At 42.3% G+C, this 6,000-nt stretch overlaps 1 long non-coding RNA gene across 1 annotated transcript in view; it reads left to right on the forward strand.

The window, feature by feature from the left end:
• Nucleotides 1-5,711, forward strand: part of LOC311442790 — a 63,534-nt gene extending 57,823 nt beyond the window's left edge. The window contains exons 7-8 of the long non-coding RNA XR_014696870.1: nt 4,636-4,692; nt 5,333-5,711. This is a non-coding gene — a long non-coding RNA (uncharacterized lncRNA). The remainder of the gene's footprint in view (nt 1-4,635; nt 4,693-5,332) is intronic.
• Nucleotides 5,712-6,000: the final 289 nt, after the last annotated feature.

Raw genomic sequence — 6,000 nt, forward strand, 5'->3', positions numbered from 1 at the left:
ACTTGCTACTGTTAGGGTTGGCACTCTGAATCTTCTTTGAAGATATGGGTAGTGTTAGGTCCCTAACTTGGATGCTGTGCATCTCTCTTCTGTCTTTGCTCTCCTGCCCCTGTCTGTAATAGTATATGTGTTTGTTTATAGTACTAGCTTTTAAAGCTCTTTTTACTTTATTAATGGGAAACTTGCTCCATTCTTTTGTGGAGGTCACCATGTGATTATCTACCAAAAAGCAACTGATAAAACAAGTTTCCCTATGACTTGGAGTGCTCTAAGTAGAGGATATTGGTGTAAAGTGCTGCAGGCTTGATATAATGAAAGAGAGAGTATTCCTGCAGGATTTGTTTGTCAGGGAAGGGAACTCAGTGTCTGTTGCCAAGAAGCTGTCATACTTGCCTTAATTATGATTAACAACATACGTATGTACCTGAAAAGGTTTTTGTTTTTTCTTATCACTGACTTTTGTAGAATGTCCATGTCATTGCTAAGTATTATTTCACTGGCATCTGTTATTGTAGTTTTCACGATAAGAGCTGGTCTCTGGTGCATCACCCTTCTATTCAGAAAAATTATTTGCAGTGCCTGCATCTATTGCCAGTTTCAAACATCTTTCTCAGCAGATTTCTTTTTCAGGTAGCACCATATTGCATTTATTTGTGTAGCTCTGGGCAGTTGTGTAGTCTAATCCTGCTCAAGAAATAAAAATTGCTTTGAACAGTGAAGAATAATGCAGTTGCTGTTCATGATCAAGGTATTTACCAGCTGTATTTAGCTACAGGCTCTCAGGCTGATCTTAGTAGTTCATAATCTGTACGGATGAACTGTTCAGAGTTGCAGTGAATCCAACTGAGTTCTCACTGTACATTTTATTATTCTGCTTTTTCTTCAGCTTGATTATTGTTGGAGGAATATCAATAATGTTTAATACATGATTGCCATTAAAGAAAAAATGCAGTCATCTCCATACATGGTTTTCTTACATGGATGTTTCCATGCACTTGCATAACAGGGTCATGACTTTGTTGGATTATTTTCATAACAAAAATGACTGGATAGAAGTGTTAGAGGTTCTTACTTCACAGGTACTTTGGATTCTAGAAATAACTTTATTTTCTAGGAGAAATCAAGGGAAATAAACAGAAATAAGTAGAAACCAGAGACATCACATTCTAGGAGAAGCTATGGATTGAGAAATAAGCCAGGAGTATCTAAACCCATGCAGTATTTATACATATGTTTTATTGGTATCCAGACAATTTCTTCACTCATCTAATTTTCACTTTCTCCCTCTCATCATCTAATTGTGTTGTACAGGTAGAGTTAATGGTCATAGTCCTCCAAAGTCAACAGTGGAGAACTCTGTCTATTTCTTGTTAATTAGACATTTAAGCTCTAATTGGCAGCAGTTAAGACAATCAGTTAGTGAGCATATATAGCATTCACTCATGGGGAATTGCAAAGGCCATTGATCTATCTAATCAATGGTTTGTACACCAGGAGCAATTTACCTATTTACAGCTGAGTGGCTCTGATACCAAAGGACAACTGGTTTAGGTATTCACAGTTAGCTGGGAAGGTGCAAAAGAGCATGGCTTCTATTTGAGCATCTTGCTGGTCTACAGTGGGAAATATGTATATGGGCATATGTGATTTATAGTGTATATCAGGCATTCTCAATGGAAATAGCTTTGTAAATTAATCTCAGTGCATGAGGAAAATTAAAGAGGTATTTCACTGAGAGTGCCAAGCCAAGTCCTAGGAAACCTGTTAGCTAATACCTCTGTTTGCAGTGGAGTGAGTGGGAATGTTTCATAGAGAGGTAAAAAGAGGGGACAGAACTTAGAGTAGGTTATTTTTGGGAAAAATAAGATAGCAAGAGGGAAATTCTGCAAATCTTTTCTCTTTAGAATTACTGTGAATCTGTTCTTTCTTCAGTAGTCCTTACCATATTTCTGTCTTTTGCTCTAAGGGGTTTGGAAACTAGGCTTGCACACCATCTATCCATCAGTGTGAATTACCTGAGAGCTAGTACAGTGTCTGTGGAATATTCTGCAAACTATTGACTTCTCCTACATATACATTCTGTGTCAATAGCATTGTCAAATAGAAGTGCAATGGCACCTTGGCAGTGAGACAGAAGTGTAGGAAGGTATGTTGCATATATTCTTCCTGGTTGGTGCTTGGTGCATGTGTTGTGGAATGGTTGAGCTGATTTGACTGTCATCACTTTCCCTGTTGGTAAGCTACAAGTTTTTCTCATCTGAGTGATAATTCTAAGGCATTTTGCTCACTGAAGGTATAATTTGATTTCTAGTTGCTACGGGCTGGTATACCTAAAGAGGAGTCTACTCAATGAACCTGATGATATCTCTGCAGTGAGGCATGTGCAGCTGAGTGAGCTTCACTCTATAAACCACAGACAGCGCCTGGTCTGCAGCTACAGTAGGGAGCCTGGTCCCTTGGGGATGCTATTGCCTGCACCTGAATGTAGACCAACCTGGCTCTGCTTCTCTCCCCTGAGCCACTGACCCAGCCTCCTCGTGAGCAACTGGGGAGGAAATGAAACTCTTAGCTGCTCTGTGGATTCTCCAGTCTCTTCAGGGATGTGGGTTGAGGGAAAGGCTGTGGATGTGGTCTACCTTGACTTCAGCAAGGCTTTTGACACCATTTCCCACAGCATTCTCCTCGAGAAACTGGCTGCTTGTGGCTTGGACTGGTGAACACTTCGTTGGGTTAGAAACTGGCTGGGTAGCCGGGCCCAAAGAGTCATGGTGAATGGAGCCAAGTCCAGTTGGAGGCCGGTCACTAGTGGAGTCCCCCAGGGCTCGGTGCTGGGGCCGGTCCTCTTTAATATCTTCATCGATGATCTGGAGGAGGGCATTGAGTGCACCCTCAGTAAGTTTGCAGATGACACCAAGTTAGGTGCGTGTGTCGATCTGCTCGAGGGTAGGAAGGCTCTGCAGGAGGATCTGGATAGGCTGCACCGATGGGCTGAGGTCAACTGCATGAAGTTCAACAAGGCCAAGTGCCGGGTCCTGCACCTGGGGCGCAATAACCCCAAGCAGAGCTACAGGCTGGGAGAGGAGTGGTTGGAAAGCTGCCAGGCAGAGAAGGACCTGGGAGTATTGGTGGATAGTCGGCTGAATATGAGCCAGCAGTGTGCTCAGGTGGCCAAGAAGGCCAACGGCATCCTGGTTTGTATCAGAAACAGTGTGACCAGCAGGGCTAGGGAGGTGATCGTCCCCCTGTACTCGGCTCTGGTGAGGCCGCACCTCGAGTACTGTGTTCAGTTTTGGGCCCCTCGCTACAAGAAGGACATCGAGGTGCTTGAGCGGGTGCAGAGAAGGGCGACGAAGCTGGTGAGGGGCCTGGAGAACAAGTCCTACGAGGAGCGGCTGAGGGAGCTGGGCTTGTTCAGCCTGGAGAAGAGGAGGCTCAGGGGCGACCTTATCGCTCTCTATGGGTACCTCAAGGGAGGCTGTAGCGAGGTGGGGGTTGGTCTGTTCTCCCACGTGCCTGGTGACAGGACGAGGGGGAATGGGCTTAAGTTGAGCCAGGGGAGTTTTAGGTTAGATGTTAGGAAGAACTTCTTCATTGAAAGGGTTGTGAGGCATTGGAACAGGCTGCCCAGGGAAGTGGTGGAGTCACCATCCCTGGAAGTCTTCAAAAGATGTTTAGATGTGGAGCTTAGGGATATGGTTTAGTGGGGACTGTTAGTGTTAGGTCAGAGGTTGGACTCGATGATCCTGAGGTCTCTTCCAACCTAGAAATTCTGTGATTCTGTGTGATTCTGTGACAGGACGAGGGGGAATGGGCTAAAGTTGCGCCAGGGGAGTTTTCGGTTGGATATTAGGAAGAACTTCTTTACTGAAAGGATTGTTAGACACTTGAACAGGCTGCCCAGGGTAGTGGTGGAGTCAGCATCCCTGGAGGTCTTTAAAAGATGTTTAGGTGTAGAGCTCAGTGATATGGTTTAGGGGAGGACTGGTTAGTGTTAGGTCAGAGGTTGGTCTGGATGATCTTGGAGGTCTCTTCCAACCTAGCCAGCATGCTTGGAAAGTGTATTTTGGTTCCTTTATTGTAATTATGAATGCTTACTACTTCTGTATATATATTTTTTTTAAAAAAAAAGGGGGTCAAAAGGATCCTCTGTGCTGAGTTGATTGTTAATTTATTTCAGCAGTGTTGCTCTTATGTGCTTTGTTGCAAGTACCCATTGAAAAGCTCCTTGAGTGCTTCAGGTAGTGGGCTTTGCAAGCTGTATGAGAATCCTGAACAGTGGGTGAAAATCGGAATGTAGCGTTATGGTGATTTTTTAAAAAAACTAGTTCACACACAGTTAGTGCTGAAGCATCCCGATACAGCTGGTCAATTTAAGATGTCAATTTAAGAGCTAACAATACAAAGTTTGTCAGGTAATGCTAATTCAGATGGGACCTCTTGTAACTAGACTATTTAACTGCACATCAAACATAAGTTGTATAGCAGCGTAAAAATTCTATGAGATAAACCATAGCTTTGTTGGGCCATGTTTGCTCTCATACTAGCAGTGCTAGCACTGTTGAACTGGTAGGAAATCAATCAGTTGGTATGATTTACATGAGGCCAGATCAGTGACAGAAATCCCATTGATTTCAGCAGGAAAAGAGATGGCACGTGAACAGGGCGGAGAAAAATGACTGCGTAATGCTGAAGGTTTGCTTCTATCTATGTTACATTTGTTATATTAGACTGTAAACATACATGTTCAGTATTGTGGCAACTGAAGTGGTCTTTTCCAACCTTAATGATTCTATGATTCTAAGTGAGCTTTCCATTAACCTACCTAGATTTGTGCTAAGAACAAACCAGAAAAACAAATACAGTGAAAAAGTGTGCCTCATCTTTGGCTAAAATTATATAGTAACTCAAGTTCTACAGCTTCTTTATGTAACATTTTCTTGCAGACTTCTATTTTTTCATTTAACTGCTTAATCCAAAGCTCTTTTTTCTTTTGTTTCATCTCAATAATTACAATGCTAAGTATTAATTCTGCTGGTAAATCCCCAAAGTGCTAAAAACTAATAAAGATACATAATCTCACAAAGACTCTGCAGTCAGCAAGCAAAAACTTAGAGGAGAGAGAATACAAGTGGATAAGAGAATGTAACCAAGAACTGTTTACTCTAGGTAACCAGTTCTTTGGTGAGTTTAGCACTCTTCTTTCATTGTACACTTGATTTTGTTAAGATTTCTTTTTTGAGATGCGTTTCACCCTTAGAATTATTGACAATTTGTGTTTAAAGTTGCAGGGACAAATTCTGAGCATCTGTGACAGCATGTTTGCTCTCTGCAGGGTGACTGTGTTTCCACTGCACTGCCATACATGCTGTCCTTGGAAGCAGCATGGCTTATGTTGGTAGCCAGACCTGGGCATAGATGTCTGAAAAATCAGTTCTCAGAGGTGGTGGTTGCGGTTGCCAAGCAAGTCCTGGGATATGACGGTGTTTTCCTAATTGGAGGTGTCCAAATGACTGCAGCAGAGAATGTCCTGGAAAGGAATTTTTACATTTTTCAGCTGTGAATGTTTATGCTAGCTTTCCAACAGTCAAGCTCTGTTTTAGGGACTAGAGCTGCAGAACTCTTTATTTGTGTGTGTGTGTGTGTATTTAAAATTCAAGTAGAAGACACGATTTATCTTTTTCAAATAAAAGCAAATTTTGCTGTGCATCTTTCATAATCTCAGTTGTTTGTGTTAAGAAAGTAACAACATATACTGTAGAGAAAGTGTTTGTTGTGCATACGTGGCTGTTCTCACATGCCACCACAATCCCTTCCAGTAAGCCACCCACTTCTATTATCACCATCCTGAAAAGGAGTCTGACAGTCCTGCACAATGTCTTGTCCAAGCTTTACTTTATACTACTGTTAGCATTTAACAGTAGCTTCTGTTCTGAAAGGTTCTGGTGATTTGAGATGTACTTACTATGCTTAGACTTGGGAATTTGTTACTCTGCCCTGGAA

The sequence above is a fragment of the Aythya ferina genome (genome assembly GCF_964211825.1).
Source record: "Aythya ferina genome assembly, chromosome: 11".
Classification (NCBI taxonomy): domain Eukaryota; kingdom Metazoa; phylum Chordata; class Aves; order Anseriformes; family Anatidae; genus Aythya; species Aythya ferina.